We start from the raw sequence: 25601 nt of genomic DNA on the forward strand, positions 1-25601 counted from the left end.
TATGCTAGATGAAACAGCATGCTGCTGGAACTAGGGACCAAATGTCCTTGGTTTTAGTAGATGCCAGAAAAGACATTAGTCCTGACAGCAGGGACAGAGAGCAATTCCTGAGATTCTTAGCTCACACAACCAAACTCAGGGCCAAGTGGTGCTGGACCAATAGCCAGCCAGTCTTTTAGCACCATGACAGCACATCTGGGCCAGCACAAGCTTCATGTAGACTGCTTTATCCAAAACCACAGAACCTTAGTTATTGGATGATGGTTCTTGTCCTTATCACCATGGAGAGAAGACTCATTGGCAGACATTACACTTAGAGGATGGACTCTTAGCACCCCATCCTTCTGAGGGGCTGCCTTCTGTCATTTATACATGGTTACTCTCATAAATGTATAGTCTCACAACTAAGATATGAGACAGCAAGGCTGGAAAAGTCATGAATGTGTATGGAGTTGTAGGCAAACTTGAGACCCTGTGGGGACTTCCCTTCTAGATACCCTATAAATCTACTTTATACAAACCCTACACACTTAAATTTCTACCTTAATTACGAAGCTTTTCCAGATCAATATTCTGTGGCATTTCCCATATATTTTCACAAAATGTTTTGAGCCTTTTAATTTCAATCACAACTCCCAAAAACTATACCTTTCTCTTTTAACTCCCCGATACTATGTTATCTGTATTATTCTTATGTTACTTTGTTATATATGCCTTACTGTGCTATTTAGATGGGGAAACTGTGTCTTTGTAGACAATGAGACAAGTGGGCTATAAATTTAAAAAAGACACGGATTATAATCTTACAGCATATGTATCCTCAAATTCATTTTACAGAGTATAGTCACATGTTATGTTTTGTTCCTAGATTAAGATATAAAAATATTAGGAAAGACCTGACCTGTGTGGCTCAGTTGGTAGAGCATTATCATCCTAGGCACTGTGAGGTTGCTGCTTTGATTCCTGGTCGGGCATATTCCTCAGGTTGTGGGCTTGATACCCAGGGGGTGGGGGCATGCAGGAGGCAATGATGAATAATTCTCTCTCATGCTCTCATTGATGGTTTTCTCTCTCTTTCTCCCTCTCCTACTCTCTTTCTAAAATCAATAAAAATATATTTTAAAAAAGATTAGGAGAGAGAGATAGACAGAGGCAGAGATAGAAAGAGAGAGAGCAAGGAAAATAAAAAGAGAGAAAGTTTCTGGGTTTGATAACTAACAATCTACATACCATTTTAAAGTTCTATTTTTTCTTCCAACATGTTTTAAATATATTTTTATACTGTCTTGGCTCTGTATTCCAACCATAAATCATTAAGTCAATAAGTAATCAATGGATAAACACAAATTTATTAAATCTGTGAAATGTATGATATTTTTAATATGTTTCTGAACTACTATTTTGACTCATTTTTTAATGTCTTAACCAAGTAATATCAAATGTGTTTTTTGTTGTCTGAAATCATTCCTTCTGGAATACCTCAATCCACATGGGGAAGAACAAAACTTCTGATCTGTTTTGGTGATTCCTTTCTTCTTCTCTTTTTTCCTTTCTTCCTTACTATTGTCTGCTTGTCTGATTAACATTCCTTTACTTCCTTCCCTCCTACCTCTCTCTCTCTTTCTATTTTCCTCCTTTATTCCTTGCATTTGTTTTTCCCTTTCATTCATGTTATGAACTAAGTAATTTCTCTCCAAAATATATAACTTAAAATCCTAAGTCCCAGTAACACAGAATGGAAACTTAGAAATAAGGTCATCATATATGTAATTAGTTAAGATGTGGTCATTTGAAGTAGAATAGGGCTACAATCCAATATGCCTGGTGTTTTTATAAGTTGAGGAGAAGACAGAGATGCAGAGGAAAGACAGTTAAAGACTTTAACCTGTGGGAAAGCAAAAGAGAGGTTGTCAGCACATGACCTGAGTGTTGCAGGACGGAGAGAAGGCACACAAGCCTGAGAATTCTGTGACAAGAGGAGGAAGGAAGGAAGTGTGGAGGAAGCATATCCATAGAAGGTCTGATAAAGCCTCAGAATTCCTAGCAGGATTAAAAAAGAGGTAAATATATCCTGATTTCAGTTAGTAAAAACTGAAGAAGGTGACTGCTACTTCAAAAGTGAAGACAGCAATGCAGGACTTTAAGTAACATGAAAAATCAAGGAAAACTGATAACACCATAGAATCAAAATAATCTTCCAGAGACCAATCCCAAGGACATGGAGATTTGTGATGCACTCAATAAAGAATTCAAAATAGCTGTTTTAAAGAAGCTCAATGGGCTACAAGAAAACACAGAAAGGCAATTCATTGAAATCAGGAAAATAATACAGAGACAAAATAAGAGGACTAACAAAGGAAAAGGAAAAAAGAGAGAGAGAGAGAGAGAAACCCAACAAATTCTGGAACTAAAATATACAGAGAGTGAGATGAAAAAATGCTATAGAGAGAAATGACAGATAAAAAAAGTTTCTAATTGAAGACAGAAACTTTATAATTATCCAACCAGAGGAGAACAAACTAAAAAGAATTTAGAAGAGAGAAGAAAGCCTACATGAGCTGTTGGATACCATCAAAAGAAAAAACAAAAACAAAACAAAAAGCAACCTGTGAATCATTGGTGTCTCAGAAGAAGATGGGGAGGGAGGAGCAGAAAACTTATTTAAAGAAATCATGGTGAGGAACTTCTTAAATCTGGGGAGATAGTAGATGTCCAAGTTCACGTAACTCATATTTAAGAAATTCAACTAAAGGCATCTTCTCCAATGCACATTATGTAAAACTGAAAAAATAAAGACAAAGAATCTTAAAAGCAGCAAGAGGATAGAAGCTTATAATTACAAGGGAACCTCCATAAGGTAATCTGCAGATTTCTCACCAGAAAACTTATTGGCCAGGAGAGGGTGGTATCCTATATTCAAAGTGCTGAAAGAAAAACAAAACAAAACAAACAGACAAACAAAAACTGCCAACTAGGAATACTCTATCTGGCAAAGTTTTCCTTTAGAATAACTACATGGTCAGATGGTCTCTCTTTTTGGACTCTCATTCTCCCACATACAGCCAACGCTGACCCTGTTGTAACCTATGTTGGATTTACATTAGACATCCAGGACACAGTTTTCATCCCTTGGATTATCTCTGGGTTAATTTCCTTTGCAAAGATAAGGCATAGTCTAGGACAGAAACTAGACAGAAGCAGAGAGATAAAGCAATCTTTATTTTCTGCTTTGAACTAAGTCAATTTGGCTGAATGAGGCTTGGACAAAGGAGCCCTCCATATTGCCCTGACCAACTTACTAGCATTCTTCATTAGCATTTGGGCATTGTTCAGTTAATGAGCTAACATAACTTTCACTGTAATTTGCCTTATATGACTGTTTTGTTCATATAGCTATCATGGGGACTCTACCAAAATGTAATTGATTGTGGGGATTCTTGACCCATGGCTAATAAATAATTATAACTGTACCTCAATCTCACCTACATTTTGAGGGAAGGGGGTTGTCTGAAGCTTTGCTATACTCTACATCAAATGCCAATATCATAACTGTTTTAATATATATGCATCAGGACTATTTATCCTTCTATAATTGATGTATTTTTCTTGAAAGTATTGCCTAGTTCTCAATATAAATCTGAATAACAGGGCATGACTGTGCTAGCTATATCAACAATATGTTCTGATAGGTATTTTTTATTTTTAATGGGGAAAACAAAACTGACTTCTGTCTCTGACTTGGTATCTGATGCAACTTGATGACAGGCAGGTAGAAAATGCAATGATTGGGGTTTGCAAGTATTTTAGTTCAGGGCTAGCCTCAAGTGTGCCCCTCCAGCATCCTTGGATTTAAAGGACACTTGTCTATCTCCAACCAGGAAGTGTAATTATTCTTTTCTGTAAAGAGCACATTCTCCAAAGAAGAGAATCATCCACAGGGCAATCTGACAACTCTACTCCTCCTCCTAAGTGTGGCATGAGTTGGAAGATTCTGAACAATGTGAGAATGTTTAAAGTACAAGCATTAATGCTTTCTATAATTCTTTATTTTCAACAATCTGATTAAGAGAGAGAAAACAGAAGCATAACTAATGTTCCCTATAATTTAATAATGTGTTATTTCTTCAAACTGTAAGAGATAAAATAGAAACATGAGTAATACTCTGATTAATGGAGAGAAAACAAGCATAAGTAATACTCCCAATAATTTAATAATATGTTATTTCTTCTTCATATTGATGTAGCTTTGCAATTAAGATTTTATTTTTTATTAAATAAAAGAATCAATATCACAAAACAGATAGTATTTAATAGAGTGAATTATTTTTAAAAATATTTTATGTTATTTAATAAAAAATCATTTTGTTATTGAGACCACTATTCTACCAATGTAATGGCCATTTTCTAAACAATTTTTAAGAAGGAAAGCAGTCAGAGGAATTTATTTTAACTAAGTTATTCAATTAAATTTGTAAGCGAGAAAGGAGGAAATCTATGTAGTTATATATTTCCAAATGACTAATCCAATATGACCTTGTTTTTCTAGAATTTTGTAGTTAGAAAGCAGATACAAACTATTGTGGTTGCACAGATATCCTAAATACTTTCTAATGATCAAAAAATTGCCGAAACCGGTTTGGCTCAGTGGATAGAGCGTCGGCCTGCGGACTGAAAGGTCCCGGGTTCGATTCCGGTCAAGGGCATGTACCTTGGTTGCAGGCACATCCTCAGTGGGAGGTGTGCAGGAGGCAGCTGATCGATGTTTCTCTCTCATCGATGTTTCTGGCTCTCTATCCCTCTCCCTTCCTCTCTGTGAAATATCAATAAAATATATTAAAAAAAAATTGTTACACTTGCAATAACTGCTTAACAGGATTACTGCCAAAGAAATTCCTTAAAATATTTTCAAATTGGCTTCTGTATATAGAAATCAGGGCTCCATTAGCATATTAGAAATCAGAAAATAATTGCAAGCATTGACTAAAGTTTTACCCCCTACAGTTGTTAAGTGAATGAAAGCAACAAGTGATGGGTAGCAATGTGCCAAGAAAAGGCTAAAATTTAACTGTCAGCATTCCCAACAAGAAAACCATGTCAAAAAGGAGGTAATCTGACTTTCTTTCAGAGCTGACACGATGAGGGAACTTCTAAAACAGCTTCATTTACAAAATAAAAATTCCTTAGTTTCTATTCAGAAATGAAGGATGAAAGTTAACTTTTTTTTGGCCTTCTTTAAATCAGTCACAATTATATTTCAAGCTAAAATGCTTAAACCAGATTTTGTCATTGGACACAAATAATGTAGTATCTAAACATTAATTAGAAGGTTAATTTATTTACATGGCACCCTTCTGTGTTTTTTTTTTTTTCATTATGGCAATTATGCTAGAATTGTTAGTAATATTTGCCTAGAATACTGCCCCCCCCCATTTATTCCTTTAAAAATTGTTTTCTGTCACTTATTAATAGGGACAAGGGGAAAAAAAACAGGATGCAGGACAATGTGTTCCTACCATAAATCAAGTTATAATGAATGGGGCTTCTTTTCAAAAGATATTTCTATAAGTAGAAACCATGGGGATCTGTCATAAAATATCCAAAGGCTTTGGAACCCAGTAAACAGATATAGAGATCTGTCCTCCAAAATATCACTACAGCCTTTGAAGATGTTAAATTTTCCCTGTCAGCATTTCCTACAATATCTACATGCAAAATAACTCCCAGAGAGTAAAGTATGGAAGAAAAATAAATATTAAGCATCCATACCTGATTTTGAAATTTTCTCTATGATTTTGCACAAATTGCTATTTAGTCTATAAACATTCTTTTAATGTTTTCTTCCAAATTGTTTTAGAGGCCTGCTACAGCAAGAATCTCTGGTCTGGGTTTTAAAGTTCCTAGTTATATAAAAGTTGTTTATTACAATGTCTATAACAGATCAATTAAAGAACTCTTCAAACTTAATTGAGTTCTTCTGGGCCCTAAGTGATTCTCCTGTTCTGTAAATCATTTCCGTCCATTCCTGAAGTAACAATGTGAAGTCTTGAGGAGTAAATTAAAGTTTTGGAGATACAAGATAATGGCTGAGTAGGTGGATGTTACACTCACCACCTCCCAGGAACAAGCTGCAATTACAACTAAAATATAGACAAATAAACCTGAATAGCTAACTGAAGACTAGCTGAAAGAAGTCTTAAAACCAAGGATTTACAGAGGAAGCCACATAGAGACTGGCAGGAAGAGCAGAGATGCATAAAGGGCTGACCCACTTCCACTGGTGGTGTCTGAGATATCTCAGCTGCAAAGGTTCCCCCTGAGAAGTGTAGGATCTCAACTGCAAGCCAGGCTCCCCAGTCCAGAGCACCAGAGCCAAAAAGCAGCACCCACATAGCACCTGGTTGTCAAAATCAGTGGGATTATGACAGCCAGAGAAAGACAAGGTGATGCTAGAGACATACGCACATTCTAAAAGGGCCAATGAAAAAAAATATCATTTGCAGCCGCTCACCCTGGGTTCCTGAAGAAGAAAGACAAAGGGGACTAGAGTCAATGAGGACTGACTTCGGTTTTTGGCTCTGGGAGAGAGCTGAAGGGACAGCTGTCAAAATACCTAGGATGAGTCACTTTACCCTATTGTAGAAGCCAACTTTCTTGGGTAGGCCACTCCCCTAGATATGGCATCAACCTGGGGGAAAGGAATAGCATCATCCTCTGGACTCCCTATAGCTCCCACCTTGCAAAGTTTGTGCCTTACTGAGCAGTCAGCTGCCTTGGCTAGCTGTAAAGGTTTAGGCAGACGTGGCATGTCAGTGACTGAGTTGTGTGGCTTTGGGCAGGGACCACTACTCTCACCTCTTCCCAAGCCTGACCAGCACCTCCCCCTTATAGGTGATCCACTAGCTAGCCCCATTCTCCCAACTCTCAGCATCCCTTCCCTGCTGAGATTGGCTCCTGGAGGAATATGGGACAGACTGGCTTTTGTGACTCTAGGATGGAAGACACTATTCCCTCACATGCCTGAACAGTGCAGAGACATGCCTTCAAACAGAAAAATCTTGGTCTCTTTGGGCCTGGTCAATTCTGCTGGTCTCACCCTGATGGCTCGCTGAGACCCTGACTCACAACAAAGCTGTGCAAGTACCCAGCAATTGGCAGCTAGACTTGGTATACCTTGGGACATTTGGTGAGTGGCCTCAGACCCAGCAGTGGCACCAACTTTGAACCAGTATCAATCAGGTGAACACCACCTGCCTCTCCTGGTGACTCACTGAGAAACTACCTCATGCAACTTGAATGCTGGCAGAGGCTCTGTTCAGTGACTGAGCTTAGGCAGCTAGCAGGCAGAGGCAGATGGAGGCAGATCTTGAGGTGCCCTGGATCTTTGCTGACCTGCCACTGAGCCCAGTGCTGGTAAAAGATGGTCTTGGTGTTCAGCTTGGTCCTTCCCATCCACATTCAGGCCCAGCAGAGGAAACCACAAACTTTATAGCTCCAAACAGGTTGCCTAGGGCCAGTCACAAGCAGCATCTGACTTTGATATACAACACAATCACTGTCAAGAGGCTCCAGCACCAACACACCCAGTGCCCAGCATCAGATAACATCAAAGAGGGATCCAATAAGCTTCACAAACAGCACATCTGATGGAAGATCCAGATACCAGACCCCGCAGAAACAAATTCCATTTCATGTGGTCAACACTTAAACAGCAACTCATACACTAAAGTACAGGTTGATACTCACAGTTAGCCAGTCTGAGAGTTGACCCCACATATGAACAGTACAATAGAAATCTATTTTGAATTACAACAGGAGAGCCCAAATAACACACAAGGGACATATGGCAGCATTAGGACCAGGTGCACAAAAGGAGGGTTTCGCTGGGTCCCACAGGACACCTATTATATAAGGCCACCCTACAATTCTAGAAGTCATAGAAGATCTACCTGATACATAGGAAGAAAACACACACACACAAGTAGACAGTCAAAATGGGGAGACGAAGAAACATGCCCCAACTGAGAAATAGGAGAAATTTCAAAAAAAAAAAAAGAGCTAAATGAAATGGAGGCAAGCAATTTACCAGATACAGAGTTTTTAAAAATATGGTAATAAGTATGCTTAAGAAACTTAGTGAGAACTTAAACAAAGAGAGAACAAGCATTAAAAAACATACAAACCTTAATAAAGAACCAGTAATAAATAAAGAATACAATATCTAAAATGAAGAATACACTAGAAGAAATAAACAGTCACTGAAAACACGAAATCAGAGCAGCAAAAAGAAAACAGTTTTAAATGAGGAGGATAGTTAAAGGGACCTTTGGCACAACATAAAGTGTAACAACATCCACATCACAGTGATACCAGAAAAAGACGAGAGAGAGCAAAGGATTGAGAATTTATTTGGAAAAAATGATTACTGAAAACTTTCCTAATCTGGTGAAGGAAAAAGACACACAAGTCCAGGAAGTGCAGAGTCCCAAACAAGATGAACCCAAAGAGGCCCATACCAAGACACATAATAATTAAAATGCCAAATAGAGAATCTTAAAAGTAGTAAGAGAAAGACAGGTACCTACGATGGAGCTCCCATGACTGTCAGTTGATTTCTAAACAGAAACATTTCAGGCCAGAAGTGATTGGAATGAAATATTCAAAGTGATAGAAAGCAAGGACCAATGATTAAGACTATTTTACCCAGCAAGGCTCTCATTATAAAACTGAAAGTGAGATAAAGAGCTTCCCATACATAAAAAAAGCTAAAATAGTTTGTAACCGCCAAATAAAATGCCAATAACTATGTACCTATCCATAGTCATTTAAAATGTAAATGGCTTCATGTTCCAATAAAAAGACATGGGGTAGTTAAAAGGATAAGAAAACAAGACCCACATATTTGAAGTCTGCAGAAGAGCAACCTCAGAATGAAAGATACACACGGACTAAAAATAAAGTCATGAAAAAAATATTTAATGCAAATGGAAATGGAAGAACAAAAGCTGGGGTAGAAAAAAAACTTATAACTGACAAAATAGACTTAAAACAAAAGCTATAGTAAGAGATAAAGAAGGGAAGTAATAATGGTAATAAGAGCAATCCATTAAGAAGACATAAACCTTTTAAACATTTATGCACCCAATATAGAGCTACCTAAGCGAACCTTGATGAACATAAAAGGAAAGATTGACAGTAATATAGTCATAGCAGGGGATTTTAACAACCCAGTAAAAACAATAGATAGATTTTTCAGACAGAAAATTTAAAAAATTAAAAAAACACACAGCAGCCTTAAATGACACACTAGCTTAAATGAATTTAATTGCTATTTCCAGAGAATTTCACCCCAAAGCAGAAGAATATACATTGTTTTCAAGTGCATATGGAACATTTTTTAGGATAAACCATATGTTAGGCCATAAAACAAGCCTCAATACATTTAAAAAGTTTGAAATCATATCAAGCATCACTTCTGAAAACAATGGTACAAAACTGGAAATCAATCGCAAAAAATAAAACTGAAAAACAGACAAAGGCTTGGAGGCTAAATAACATGTTCCTAAACAATGAATGGGATAACAATGAGATCAAGGAATAAATAAAAAGATGTCTTGAAACAAATGAAAATCAGAATACAACATGCTCCCAAAAATCTATGGGATGCAGTTTAAGTGGAAAATTCATAGCATTACAGGCCTATGTAAAAAAACAAAAAGACAAAACAAGAAAAATCTTAAATAAATAACAATCTAAATTTACATTTAAAGGAACTAGAAAAAGAACAACAACAAAAGAAACCCACAAAGTAAGTAGAAGAAAGAAAATAATAAAAATCAGAGCTGAAAAAATGAAATGTAGTCTAAAAAAAAAAACAATACAAAAGATCAAGGAAACCAAGAGTTGGTTCTTTGAACAGATAAACAAGATTGACAAAATTTTAACCAGACTCATCAAGAAAAAAAGGTAGAGAACCAAATAAATAAGATCAGTAATAAAAGAGAAGTCCAAGAAACAAAGGATTGTAAGAAACTATTACAAACAACTATATGCCAACAATTGAACAGTCTGGATGAAATGGATAGATTCCTAGAAACATACAATCCTCCAAAACTGAATCAGGAAGAATCAGAATATCTGAATAGACAGATTACAACTAATGAAATTGAAGCTGTAATTAAAAAAAAAAAAAAAAAGTCCGAACAAAGGTTCTGGACCAGATGGCTTTACAGGTGAATTTCACCAAACATTTAAATAAGAATTAAATCCTATACTTCTCAAAATATTCCAAAAACTTATTAAGAGGAGGGAAAGACTCTCAAGCTCATTTTATGAGGCCACCATTATGCTAATTGCAAAGCCAGATAAAGACACTAAAAAGAAAAGAAATACAGGTCAATATCCCTGAAGAACATATACACTAAAAATCTCAACAAAATATTAGCAAACCAAATCCAGCAATAAATTAAAAGGATCATACAGCATGATCAAGTGAGATTTATTCCAGGAATGCAAGGTTGGTACATTATGTACTAATCAATAAACATGATACACCACATAAACAAAACGAAGGATAAAAATCACACAGTCATATCAATAGATGCAGAAAAAGCATTTGATAAAACCCAGCACCATTTATGATGAAAACTATCAGCAAAGTGGGAATAGAGGAAGCATACCTCAACACAATAAAGGCCAAATATGACAAACCCACAGGCAACACCATACTCAATGGGCTAAAATTACAAGCATTTCCCTTAAAATTGAGAACAAAACAAGAATGTCTGCTTTCACCACTCTCACTCTATTTAGTGTTGGAAATCCTAGCCACAGCTGTCAGGCAAGAAAAAGAAATGAAAGGCATCCAAATTGAAAAGGAAGAAGTAAAACTGTTATTATTTGCAGATGACATGAAACTGTATATAGAGAAACCTAAAGGTTACACCAAAAAGATACTATAACTGATAAATGAATTCAGTAAAATAGAGACAAAATAAATATTCATAAATCAATTGCAATTTTATACTGGAACTAGGGGCCCAGTGCACGAATTCGTGCACCTTGTAAGGAACTGTGGGCGGCGAGGCTGCGGTAGATACAGGGGTAGGTTTCTGCCCACCTTCCGTGCCCCTGCCCAGCCCCTCATGCCACGGTCCCCGGTCCCCTGTCTGCCTGCAGCCCCGCTCCTGCAGCTGCGGCTTCCATGCACTAACTGCGCCAGCCCCGCTCCTACCCACTGACAGCACAGAGCGATTGGGGTCAGCGCCATCAGTGGATGCCAGTGGAGGTGGTTGCTGCCCTAATCGCCCCTCAAGAGCAAGGGAAGGTGGAGAAGCCCCCAGGGGTGATCGGGGCTGGCAGCCACCGCTCGAATCTGGTGACGACACTGAGCGATTGGAACCGGTGCCGGGAGCCAGCAGGGGATGGGAGCAGCAGCTCTGGCACCAGCTGCGGGTGAGAGTGGGGCCGGCTCCGGCAGTGGGTGCAAGCAGCAGCTCTGGTGCCAGCAGTGGGTGCGAGCAGTGGCTGTCAGCCCCAATTGCCTCTCAGGAACAGGGAGAGGTGGAGAAGCCCTGAGGGGTGATTGGGGCCAGCAGCTGCCGCTTGCACCTGCTGACAGTGCCGAGCATTTGGGGCCAGTGCAAGCAGCAGGTGCAAGCGCCAGGCAGGACCACAGTGCATGGGAGCAAAGAATTTTCATTAACCACTAGAGGCTTGCCCCAATGACTGTGACCGATGCCCCACATTGGTCTGGCGCCCCCACTCACCTGTTCTACCATCCCGTCACGGCTGATGCCCGTCATGTTCCTTGCTCTGCCACCTGCTGCCGATGCCCACCATTTTTTGCACGCATGTCCCCTTTTGGTCAGTGCACATCATAGCAACCAGTTGTTTGGTTGTTCCTCCATTCAGTCTATTTGCATATTAGAGTCTTATATATATAGATAATTAAATATCAGAAAGGGAAACTAAAAGAATAATTCCATTCACAATTGCTATAAAAAATACCTAAAAATAAATTTAATCAAAGAAGTAAAAGATCAACCTGCACTCAGAAGTTATAAAATGCTGAGGAAAAAAAATTATAGAAGATACAAATAAGTGGAATTATATACCATGTTCATGGATAAGAAGAATTAACATCATTGAAATACCCATACTATCCAAAGCAATGTATAGATTCAATGCAATTGCTATCAGAATACCAATGGCATATTAAACAGAGCTAAAACAAATATTCCAAAAATTTATAAGGAACCAAAAAAGTCCCCCAAATAGTCACAGCAATGTTGAGAAAGAAGAACAAAGTTGGAGTTATTGTGGTAACTAATATCAAATTAGACTATAAGGCCGTAGTAATAAAACAGCATGTTAGTGGTGTAAAAATAGACATGTAGATCAATAGGACAGAATATAGGGCTCAGAAACAAACCCACACCTCTGTAGTCAATTAATATTTGATAAAGGAAGCAAAACATAATGGGGTAAAAATAGTTTATTCAATAAATGGTGTTGAGAAAATTGGACAGATACATGCAAAAATATGAAAGTAGACAACCTTCATAACTATACACAAGAGTAAACAAAATGTTATTTAAATGTTAGACTTGAAACCATAAAGATCCTAAAAGAAAACATTAGGCAGTATAATTCTGGGACTTTCTCATAGCTATATAGATTTTTTCTGATATATCTCATTGGGTAAGGGAAATATAAGAAAAAAATAAACAAATGGGACTAATCAAACTAAAAAGGCTTTGCATAGCAAAGGAAACCATCAACATAATGAAAAGACAATCCACTGAGTGGGAGAATATATTCGCCAATGATACATCTTATAATTAGTTAATATCCAATTCAGTGCGCATGCGTGCGCGCGCGCACACACACACACACACACACACACACACACACACACACTCACACATCCAATTAAGAAATGGCCAAAAGACCTGAATAGACACTTCTCCAAATAGGTCATATAGGTGGCCAATAGACATATGAAAAGATTCTCAATGTCTCTAATCATTAAAGAAATGCTAATTAAAATCACAACAAGATATCTCTTCACACCTGTCAGAAGAGCTATCATCAATAAATCAACAAACAAGTGTTGGCCACAATATGGAGAAAAGGGAATCCTTGTGCATGCACTGTTGGTGAAAATGCATATTGGTGTAGCCACTGGAACTACCTTATGACCCAGAGTTTCCATTTGTGGGAATATATCCGAAGAAATCTAAAACACTAATTCTGAAGAATATATGCACCCCTATGTTCATTGCAGCATTACTTACAATAGCCAAGGTTTGGAAGCTGACCAAGTGCCCAGCAGTAGATGGGTGGATAAAATAGCCATGATAATTTCACAATGGAATAATATTCAACCGTAAAAAAGATAGAAATCTTAACTTTTTCCAACAGCATGGATAGACCTGGAAAGTATTATGCTAAGTGTAATAAGCCATTCAGAGAAAGACAAATACCGTATGACTTCACTTATATGTGCAATCTAATAAACAACACAAACAAACAAACAAAATAGAAACAGATTCTTAGATACAGAGAACAGACAGGTGTCAGAGGGAAGGGAGGTTGGGGGCCTGAGTGAAAAAGTTGAAGAGATCACACACAAAAAATAACTCATACACAGCAGTAGGGAAACGGGTGTAGCGGGAGGTAGAAGAGCATAAAGGGGGAATAGATAAATGGTGATTGAAGGAAACTTGACTTTGGGTGGTGAACACACAATATAATATACAGGTGATGTATTATAGCATTGTTCACCTGAAAAGTTTATAATTTTATTAATGAACTAGAGTCCCAGTGCACAAAATTCCAGACCCTTAGCCCAGCCTGTACCCTCTCGAAATCTGGGACATCCCTCTTGCAATCTGGAACTGCTGGCTCCTAACTGCTCGCCTGCCTGCCTGCCTGCCTGATTGCCCTAACCACTCTGTCTGCCTGCCTGATCAGCCCTAACTGCTAGCCTGCCTGCCTGATTGCCCCTAACCACCTCTGCCTCGGTCCCCGCAACCACGGTTTCATCTTAAAGGATGTCCGGAATGATATCCAGAAGGTTGTTTGGCTGTCTGGACTAATTAGCATATTACACTTTTATTATTATAGACTAGTGGCCCAGTGCATGAAATTCGTGCATGGTGGGGAGAGTGTCCCTCAGCCCGGCCTGCACCATCTCCAATCTGGGACCCCTGGAAGGATGTCCTACTGCCAGTTTACAGGTATAGGGCCTAAACCGGCAGTCAGACATCCCTCTTGCAATCTGGGACTGCTGGCTCCTAACCGCTCACCTGCCTGCCTGCCTGATTGCCCCTAACCAGTCTGCCTGCCAGCCTGCTTGCCCCCAACTGCCCCCTGCCGCTGGCCTGCTTGCTCCCAAGTGCTCCCCCGCCAGCCTGATCACCCCCAACTGCCCCCTCTGCCAGCCTGCTCGGCCCCAACTGCCCCCTGCTGGCCTGCTTGCCCCCACCTTCCCTCCCCATTGGCCTGCTCAACCCCAACTGCCCCCTTGCTGGCCTGCTCACCCCAAACTGCCCTCGCGCATGCTGATCACCCCCAACTGACCTCCACTGATGGCCTGCTTGCCCCCAACGGGCCCCCCTGCTGGTCTGCTCACCCCCAACTGCCCCCCCCCGCACCGGCCTGATCACCCACAACTGCCGTCCCATCCTGGCCTGATCACCCACAACTGCCTGCCCCTCTTGGCCTCTAACCACCTATACCTTGGCCCCGCCACCATGGCTTTGTCCAGAAGAATGTTCAGAAGGTCTCCTGGAAGGTGTCCCAGTCTAATTAGCACATTACCCTTTTATTAGTATAGATTATTAGTATAGATTATTAGTATAGATAGAGGGCTGGTGCATGGGTGGGAGCCGGCTGGTTTGCCCTGAAGGGTGTCCCAGACCAGGGTGGAAGTTCCCTTGGGGTGTGGGGCAGCTTGGGTGAGGGGCTGATGGCTGCTTGCAGGCTGGTCACACCCTTTAGCTGGGACTCTTACTCCATTGGGGCGTGGCCAGCCTGGGTAAGGAGCTGAGGGCTGTTTTCAGGCTGGCCACCTCCCTGGAAACCCAGGTCCCCAGCCACTTCTTCAGCGGCGGCCAGGGCGGGCAGGAAGCTTGGCTTCCTCCATCACCAGGGGCAACCCAAGCCTCCTGCTCACTCCAACTCCATGGCTACCACCATCTTTGTTGGGTTAATCTGCATACTCACTCCTGATTGGCTGGTGGGCGTAGCGGAGGGACGGTCAATTTGCATGTTTCTCTTCTATTAGTGTAGATTTCTCCCCAATAAATTCAATTAAAATTTTAAAAAATAAGGGTTTTAAAGTGAAGCAGATCTAAATTGAAATTCAGTCTACTACATACAAATTGTGTGATCTTGGGCAGTCAGTTTATTTTCTCCTTTCATTTATTTCATGAGCAAAATTGAAATTATGTATATGTACATATTTATCATTGTCATTGAAAAGATTAAATAAAACTTTGTGTATATATTGTCTTACAGTATATATTTGTTATTTGGTATTTTCTTGTTTCTTGAATAAATGTGTATGTGTATAGGTATGCTTATAGTAAGCCTTTGAAATAATTTCACAATGAGAACTAGCTGACTGGCTTTAAGAGAGACATCACCTTCCCAAATTTATGATCCTACCTGAACTTTGAGAGACCAGAGGCATGAGCTTCTCAATGATCCAAGGGTGGAGCATGTCATTTCAGACCACAAATGCTAACAAGAGAGGTGTATATAATTGCAATAAGAATAGATCCTCTGTCCAGTGAAATCTTTCCACTGGGAATTCTGTGTGAGACAATAATGTATACTTATGGGGATTATTGGATTATGATTGCATAATTATAGTTGGACAGGGATATCTGATTTTACTATTTTAATATTATTCCCTGTTAGCTGTTGTGGGCATCTCCACACAAATGAGGTACCTGTGATTCTTGAGATGGGCACCCCCAACATACTGATCACTGGGCCAGGCACTCTTTTTCCTAAAGTGTATGTAAATGGCTGTATGATTTTCCTTTTCTAGACATATTTCAGACATTTCTTGTTGGATAAATCTTTCTTAGATATACTCTCAAGTATTATTATCCTAGGACACCTCTTATGTCTTTATAAAAAAGTTTTCTATATCATCATATCTTTTTCTTTTCTAGGCTTGCTATTTTGATGATATTGTGATTCCTCATTGTAATATAATTTGATTTTCCCCAATGATTAGTGAGTTAAGCACCTTCTCATATATTTATTGACTACTTAAATACTCTGCTATTTATCATTATTAATTTTATTGACATATACAGAATCAATCCTTATTCCAAAAATATTTAAAGAAGCTTTAAAGTATAAAACCAAGTAGGTGAAGAAATTAAAGGAAATTATTATATGAAACTGTAGGTAAGTTTAACAAATTGAATAGATATGTTGTTTTAATGTATCATGTAAAGGCAGACCATACATTTACATCTGCATTCTAGCAACTAGAGCAAAATGGAAAACTCTACCATAACCCAATTCAGTATCTATAACATAAAAGACAGCCACCTATTGTTTAGAAACACAGTGACTTGTAGAATGGGATTTGTAAATGTTTTTGTATTAGAACAAGAGGATAGAAACAAGCTATGTCTCACACTCATATTTGTGTGGCTTGGTTTTGTTACACAGGTTTTTACAAAATTTTGAATTAATTTATTAATATTTAAACATCAAGATACTTTATACTAAATTCTTGGTTCCAAATTACTCTTCACAATTCAAAACATTTGGACATATCGTGCCTTTGTACCTGCATGAAGCTGAGTGGCCATCCCTTAGAGAGACTACGTGTTCTCCATTTTACAATGGTTCCCATCAATGCCTTGTGTGAGATGTCATTCATCATCATTCTTGCAATGGTTCTATTTATTTTGTATTTAGTGATTTTCTGCCATTTTACACAGCTCATTTACCTCATTTCTGTTTCCGGCTGGTCTCTGTAGGCATCTGTGTTTATAGACCTTGAGGAGTGTATTGAAGGTAGATACATCAGATAAGCCTATAGAACTGTTATTTCTCAAGGAAACAATATGCTATGATATTGTCAAGTTCTGGTTTTGTTGCTAAACATAAGATGAAAACCCAAAAGGCTACTAGTAATAATCTGAAATTAATTTATATTTATTTTGACATAATATCGGAATATTTTCTGAAAATGTTATGCCTTAGAAATTATATTCTGAGTTTGTTAGTTGTGAAATTCAAATGAAAAAAACAACACACAAAATTATGCAGAGACAAAGAAGCATGGCATTAGTAATGTAGATAAATTATATGAAATTTTTTTTTTTTTAAGATGTTTGAAAAACCACATACTGCTCTCATGGATAACTGAAACCTAATCATATGGTCTGAAGTATTTTATATTATACTAGAGGCCCAGTGCACAAATTTGTGCAAGGGTGGGGTCCCTCAGGGTGGCCAGTAGAGAGATCAGGCTCCAACTCGTGCCCCCAGCCTCGCAGCCCTGCAGCCCCACCTGGCACCCCGCCTGGCACCCCACCTTGGCCTGGCGCTAGCCCCTCACCTGCTCCACCATCCCACCTGCGGGGAGATAAGTCTGGGCCAGGCCCCCTGCCTTGCTCCCTCAGCACCTGGGAGCTGGGTGGCAGCCCCGCCCACCGCTGCTACTGTTGGTTGCTGTCTGCGGGGCGATCGGCAGGGTGATCAGGCCCCAGCTTCCATCCTCTGTCCCTGTCCCGCTCTTATTGAGGCCCATCTGGGCTGGCAGTGACTCCACTGCTGCCTGCCATAAGCACTGCGTCGCCAACGCCCACCATATTCTGCGCCGCCCCTCAGTGGTCAGCGCACGACATAGCGAGCAGTCAAATTCCTGATGTCCCAGTTGAACTCTTTGTCAAACAACCGCCTGAAAGGACAATTTGCATATTAGGCTTCTATTATATAGGATTTTCATATAATACTAAAATTTTAGATTAATAGGAATTATGTGATTAAATTTTGTTATTTATATTTTAAGTAAATAGTTTTTATTGATTTCAGAGAGGAAGAGAGAGAGAGAGAGAGAGAGAGAGAGCTAGAAACATTAATGATGAGAAAGAATCATTGATCAGCTGTTTCCTGCACTCCCCATCCTGGGGATCGAGCCTGCAACCTGGGCATGTGCCCTGACCAGGAATCAAACCTTGACCTCCTGGTATTAGGTCAATTCAACCACTGAGCCATGCTGGTTGGGCTAAGTAAATATTTTATTTAAAGTACATACACTTAAAAATATACAGCTCAGTGAAATTTTGCAAGTAAACACATTGATGAAACTTTCATCACTGAGATCAAGAATAGATTATCAGCATTGCCAAAATCCTCCATCATGTTTTCAGCTAATCATCAGTCTACCCACTTCATACCCACACAAAAAATTACCACTCTTTTGACTTTTATTGCTATGGGTTAGTTTTGCCTCTTTCTTAATTTTGTATAAATAAAATCATACAGGGTATAACTTCGAGACTTCACCAGTACAACATGATGTTTGGAGGATTAAATCATGCTTTTATATTAGCAATAGTTTATTTCCTTATTATTTTATAATACTAGAGGCCTGGTGCACAAAATTCATGAACTGGAGTGGGGATGGTCCCTCAGCCTGGCCTGTGCCCTCTCACAGTCTGGGACCCCTTGGGGGATGTCCAACTGCTGGCTTTGGCCCGGTCCCCAAGCAGTCGGACATCTCTCTCACATCCCTCTCACGCTTATTGACCACCTGCTCGCTCCTTACCACTTGGCTTGCTGCTGCTTAGTGGTAGGCTCCTTAGCACTCAGCTTGCCACACGGTAGCACTGCCAAGGAGGTGGGAGGGCTCCCACCACCACCGCTGCGCTCGCCAGCCCTGACCCTGTCTTCTGACTGAGCGGTATTCCCCTTGTGGGAGCGCACTGACCACCAGGGGCAGCTCCTGCATTGAGCATCTGCCCCCTGGTAGTCAGTGCACATCATAGCAACCGGTTGTTCTGGTCATTCTGCCATAATGGTCGCTTAGGCTTTTATTATATAGATTGCATTGAATATACTAAAATTTATTTAGAAATTTTACTATAGATAAACATTTGGGTTATTAATAATATTTTTAATATTATTAATTGTGCTTCTATGAATAAATTTGTGTATGACTTTAACTGTACATATTTCCATATTTCTTTTACTTGGGAGGAAATACTGGGTAACAGGGTTTGTTTGTAGGCAACTTTAATACTGGTAGATACTGACACACAATTATCCAAAATGGTTTAATCCACTCAAACTTCCACCAGCAATGTAGAAAAGTCCCAATCACTCCACGTCCTCACCAATACTTGCTATTACCCATCTTATATCCTACAAAATGGGTTTTACTAGGACTACATTGAATCTAAGAATTAACTTGGGGAGAATTGACAGCTTTATAATATTATGTCTTCTGAGAAGTAAATATGATCTATTCTTACATTCATTCAAGTCTTCTTTAATTTTTAAATAATTTTTGGGTTTTATTTTTCAATATAGATATTTATTCTTAACTATTTTATATTTTAAGTATAATACTGAATATTATATTTAATTAGATTTTATTTTGTATATGTTTCATACTGATACATACATAAATATATATTTTAAATTAAATTTACCTTGTATTCAACCACTTTGCCAAACTTTCTTATTAATTCCAGTGATGTTCGATAAGAGTGTTTATAATGGGCCTCATTGTATAGCTTTTGATTACAGAAGAAAAACTCTCAAAATTACTAATCACTAAGGATAATCTTTGCTGTAAGTTTTTTTTTTATAATAACCTTTATCAGAATAAGGAAGTTATTTTCTACTAATGGATTGTCAATATGATGAATGTCAAATTTTACTTATTTTTTTTTTGGCTCTGGAGATGATAGTTTTTACTTTATTTTTTTAAATTTTAACTAATACAATAAAATGGATTCATTTAATTTCCATTATTAACCCACCCTTACTTATGTCATATTACTAGTACTTTTCTCATTTTTTTAAAAAACATATATTTTATTGATTTTTAACAGAGAGGAAGGGAGAGGGATAGAGAGTTAGAAACATCGATGAGAGAGAAACATCGATCAGCTGCCTCCTGCACACTCCCCACTGGGGATGTGCCCGCAACCAAGGTACATGCCCTTGACCGGAATCGAACCTGGGACCTTTCAGTGCACAGGCCGATGCTCTATCCACTGAGCCAAACCAGTTAGGGCTCTGGCTTTTATAGAAATCCATATTATGTTACATATTTTGAGGCCATCTATTAGATGCATATAAATTTAGAATACCAGTAGTTATGTCTTCCTGGGTGGATTGACTTTTTAGCGTTATAAAATATCTATTTTTATAAATCAAATTAAACTCTAGTTTAATGGTTTTGAATAGCCTGATATATTATTCTTTATCCTTATTCTTCCAAACTTCATGGATTCCTCTTTATTTTCTTTGAACTTAATAAATTAACTATGATGTACTTAGGTGTGGTGTTTTACTTTGGCATTGTAGAACACCTTGAGTGTATATTTTTATGTTTATTGTTTATTTTTAAAAGTTCTCAGCATTATTTTTAAAAATAATGCTTTTGCCCTATTCTCTTGAGCTTTTCTTTCAGGGATGCTAATTATACATATGTAAAATGTCTTACCATTGTCCATATGTCTTTCTTATGTTTCTTTATTTAAAAAATTTAAACTTAATGGGGTGACAGTGGTTAATATGATCACATCGGTTTCAGGTGTGGGGTTTCTATGTTACAAGATCTGTATACTGCACTGTGTGCCCACCACCCAAAGTCAAATCTTCTCCAGCCATCATATGTTAGGAATTCTTTCACATCCTACCACCCTCTCTCCTCTGGCAATCACCACACTGCTGTTTGTGTTCATGAGTTTCAATTCTATATCCCACATATGAGTGAAATCATATGGTTCTTAGCTTTTTCTGACTCACTTATATAAAGGAGCAGAATGGCAAAAATGAGGAGAAGGAGAAGGATGGAGAGGAATAAGAAAGCATAAACAATGGTCCAACCATGTTGTTGAGAAATTTTTATTCCCCTTGAACTCTAGCAAGATAATTTGCACTAAACTTTCTTCTACTTTGCAAATCCTCTCTTTGATTATTTCTTATTTGTTGTAAATCTAGATATGAAGTTTTTAATTTCTGTTAGTTATGTATTTTAAATTGTAGATTCCTATATGATTATTTTATAACTAATTTAATTATCTTATTTGTCATATATTTGCTTATATATTTTAAACAAAACTATATCTTTTTTATGTGTACTGTTTTGTTTAATTTTTAAGCAGCTTTATTGAAGTATAAGTGACATAATAAACTGGGAATATTAAAAGTAATAGTTTGATACAATTTGATTGAAGTAAACAAAAGTATGAAGTTTGTCATACACATACCTATGAAGCCAACATCATAATCAAGACAATCAACATGTTAATAATTCCAAAGTTTTCAAAACACTGATGTTGTGGAAATACCACTGATTTGTTTTCTGTAACTATTAACTGGTTTCCATATTCTAAATTTTATAAATATGGATTCATGAATTATACATTCATTTTGTGTGTCTTTTAAAACTCTGCATTATTATTTTGAAATTTATCCAAATTGTTCCAGATTTCAATAGTTTAATACTTTTTTTTTTCTGATGAGTAATATTCCACAGTATGGCCAGGTTGCTTATCCATTCACCATTTGATGATTGTTTGGTTGGTTTCCTATACTGAATTATTGCAAATAAAGCTGATACAAACATTTGCATACAATTTACTTTTTATGGATATTTTCCTTCTTTCCTCTTGGGTCAATAAATACCTAGGAGTGAAATGGCTTGGTATTATAATAAATGTATGTAGAACATTTTTTAAAACATACAAATGATTTAAAAAGTGAGTGTGTTATTTCGCATTGTCATCAGCATATGAGAGCTCCATTGGCTCCACGTCTTTATGGACCCTTGCTATGGTTAGTCTTTTTAATCTTAGTCAGCCATAAGGCTGTGTGGTTTTTATTTTCAATTACCTAAATGTGAAAAATATTAATATATTTTCATGTGGTTATTTGCTATCCATGCATCTTTTTTGATGAAGTGTGTGTCCCAGTATTTTGCTGAACTTTTATTTTAAAACTGTTAAATAAGTGACTTTAAGAAGGTTGTATACTATAAAATCAATATACAACATTCAATTTTATTTCCATAGGCCATTAATGAAAAATTCAAATTGAAAATTTTAAGAACTGTATCTTGTAGCATTATGAATGTGAAAAGTATAAAAGCTGACAAAAGTTGTATAAGACCTGTATAAGAAAGTAATATTAGAAAATGAAACCAAATAAATAAAGAGCTATATCATGTTCAAGATTTTGAAGTACTAATATTGTCAAAATGTCAATTTTCTTCCAAATATAGAGTTTTTCAATCTTAATCAAAATGCTACCAAGTTCCTATTTAAGTTTTTATTAAAGATTGACAAATAGACCAATGGAACAAAATAAAGTTCAGATCAGACCTACAGATATAAGGACAACAATTTCCCACAAAGGTGTAAAGGCAATTAAATAGAGACATGACAGTCTTTTCAAAAAGGAGTGCTGGAACACATGTAAAACAAATAAGATTGAATCCATAATACCTGCCATATACAAAAATAAACTCAATGGATTTTATACATAATTATCAGACCTAAAACCATAATACTTCTGCAAATGAACATATTTGTGATTTAGAGTTAAGCAAAGATTTCTTAAACAATATACAAAAAATACAAACCATAAAATAATTAATTGGACTTCATAAAACAAAATATTTTGTTCTTTGAAAGATACTGTTAAGAAAATAAAAAGACAAGCCACTGTTTAGTAGAAAATATTTGCAAATCATGTATCTAATAAAAGACATATCGAGAATATATTAAAATCTATCAACATTTGATGGGTCTTTATCTTCTTGTAATCCCAATATCTGAATTATCTGTGAGTTTTATTTTGGTCAACTGGTTTTGTCTACTGGCATTTTTAGTAATTTTCATGGAGTGCAAGAAATTGTGTCTATAAATTTGCAGTGACTCTGCATGATATTATATTCATTGAGGAGAATTTATTTTTGTTTGACAGGCAATTATAGTAGAAGCAGACAACCCCAAATCCAAATGAATTGTGATTGTTTTAGGAAAGCTTTAAACCTTTTTTTGAGGCTTTTCTGTTTTAGTTTGCCCTCTTTCCTGTGGTGTGGACTTTTAGTAATCACAATTCAAAGTCTGAAATGTTAATCAGGTCTTCTCATTCTTGCTTATATCTAAACTCTAATTACTTTTCATTCTAGTGACATGAAACTACTAAAAAACTTACCTATATTTTTAGCTTTTAATCTGACCTTTGTCTTCTAACCATATCATCATTCACAGGTTAACAATCAGCAAACTTCTCAAATGCAAAAGTGGTAAAGTTGGGCTCACCTCAATACATTTCTATCTGGGGTATTAGTTCTTCAAATTATGAACGTGTTGGCTTCTACTATTATTCCTTCCAATAGTTACTTTGTAAAATTAATTTTATATAGCTTTTGTGGTTGTTGACAGCCACAATACTGGTCTGATAAAAGCCACTTTGTCATTGACAGAAGTGTATGTCTCTCTCCTCGGTTATTTAATGATATAAAGTTATTAAATATGAGAAAGAAAATGACATATAATTTTCTCCAAAGAGTTCTGAGCAATTCACAGAATCCATATCATCAATCTTTACCATACCCTTGTCAACACTGGTAACTCATTAACTATCCAAAGGTCACCCAACAAACCCATCAGAGGTCCAGAAATAGAAGCTGAACATTCAGTTCAATCCCCAGAGCCACATAGACTATTGATGCCTGATATAAAAATTACACCCTCATTCAGGAAGTACTAAGTAATTCCATCAGTGACCAATCTGTCATTTTATCTGTTCCATATCCTCCATAAAAGAAGGAAAGAAAGAAATAAGGAACATTTTGGTTTTAGATTTTCAGTAAGATGGCTGACTAGTATTGTTTTTTAAATTCTTTTTAATTCTTTAAAATACTTTTCTATCCTTGAGAGTAAATGTAAAAGGGCAAAGACTCCTCCACTTTCTGATTGTTCTTAACAGAAACTTGGATAAAGTGGAAACCTGATCCTATAGTTGTTAGATCCTAGGTTAAAATTGGGGAAGGAATCAGTACATAATTCCAACATGTCACAGAGGTAATCATTCAACTATTCATTCTAAAAGTATTTAGTTAATATATAAGGGTAGATGGAAGTAGGTTTAAGTTGTTCTTATGGAAAAGACATGCTGGTTATGATTATTACAGTAGCCTTATTAACTCTGTGTTTTGTGAACTCACAACTGTAAACCTACTTTTGCCAACCCTGTATAACATGTAAATCACTGTTTCTAGTGTGATGGAAATAGCAATGTACATAAGACAGAAATCCCTAAACACAACAAATATATATTCTTTAGGAAAATTGTGATAATAAACAAATCAGGTGTGGAGGAGGAAATCATTACCATCTTTATCCCAGATTCTTAACTGGCTTGGAGCTCATTAATATAAATGACAGCTGATAAAACTATACTGCCTATTAATTTACTTCCCCATCCTGTGATTTTTCTTCTCTAAGAACGTAAGTCATCTGTGATATCAATTAGAGATTTAAGAGGATATATCTGAATCAAAAGGAAAGTGGAGCCCTGGCTAGTGTGTGGCTCAGATGGAGCATCCTCCCATATACTGAAAGGTCATGAGTTCAATTCCCAGTGAGAGCACATACCTAGGTTGTGGGTTCAGAACCTGGTTGGATGCATAACAGAAGCAACCAATGTTTTTTTGCTCTCGTCTCTCTCTCTCTCTCTCTCTCTCTCTCTCTCTCTCTCTCTCTCTCTCTTCATCGTCTGTATTTTCCTCCCTCCCTCTCTCTAAAATCAATAAGAATTGAAAAAACAAAAAATAAAATAAAAACAAACAGGAAACTTAGAACTCCAGAGAATTCTAAGGGGGAGGGGGAAAGGAAAGTGGAAAAGGCATGAAAAAGGCAAGGATATCCTGAGCAAAAAGAAAATATAAGCTTAATTAAAATCAAAGGTGCACTTTCCTGGCTTATGTACTATATCAACAGATAAATGCAGGGTGAGGAAAATTAGGTTTACAGTTTATTGTATGGAGAACAATAATAATTATTAAGTAACTAGTAGCCCTGCACATGAATTCGTGCACCAGTAGCTTGCCAGTAGCTCGCTGCCACTCTCCAGTAGCTCTCTGTCCACTGCCCCACCCTCCTGTAGCTCCCCCTGCTCCCCCTTCCCCAACCCCCCCATAGCTACTGCCCTGCCCCCTCCTGTAGCTCTCTGCTGCCTGCTTGTAGCTCACTGCCCCACTCTCCTGCTGATCAGTGATCTGGTCGTTATGCCGTCAGTCATTACACTTCATGGCATAACGATCATTTGCATATTACATCTTTATTATATAGGATAATACAAAAATAGTGTTTTGC

Source organism: Plecotus auritus, assembly GCF_963455305.1.
Source record: "Plecotus auritus genome assembly, chromosome: 5".
In the NCBI taxonomy this organism is placed as follows: domain Eukaryota; kingdom Metazoa; phylum Chordata; class Mammalia; order Chiroptera; family Vespertilionidae; genus Plecotus; species Plecotus auritus.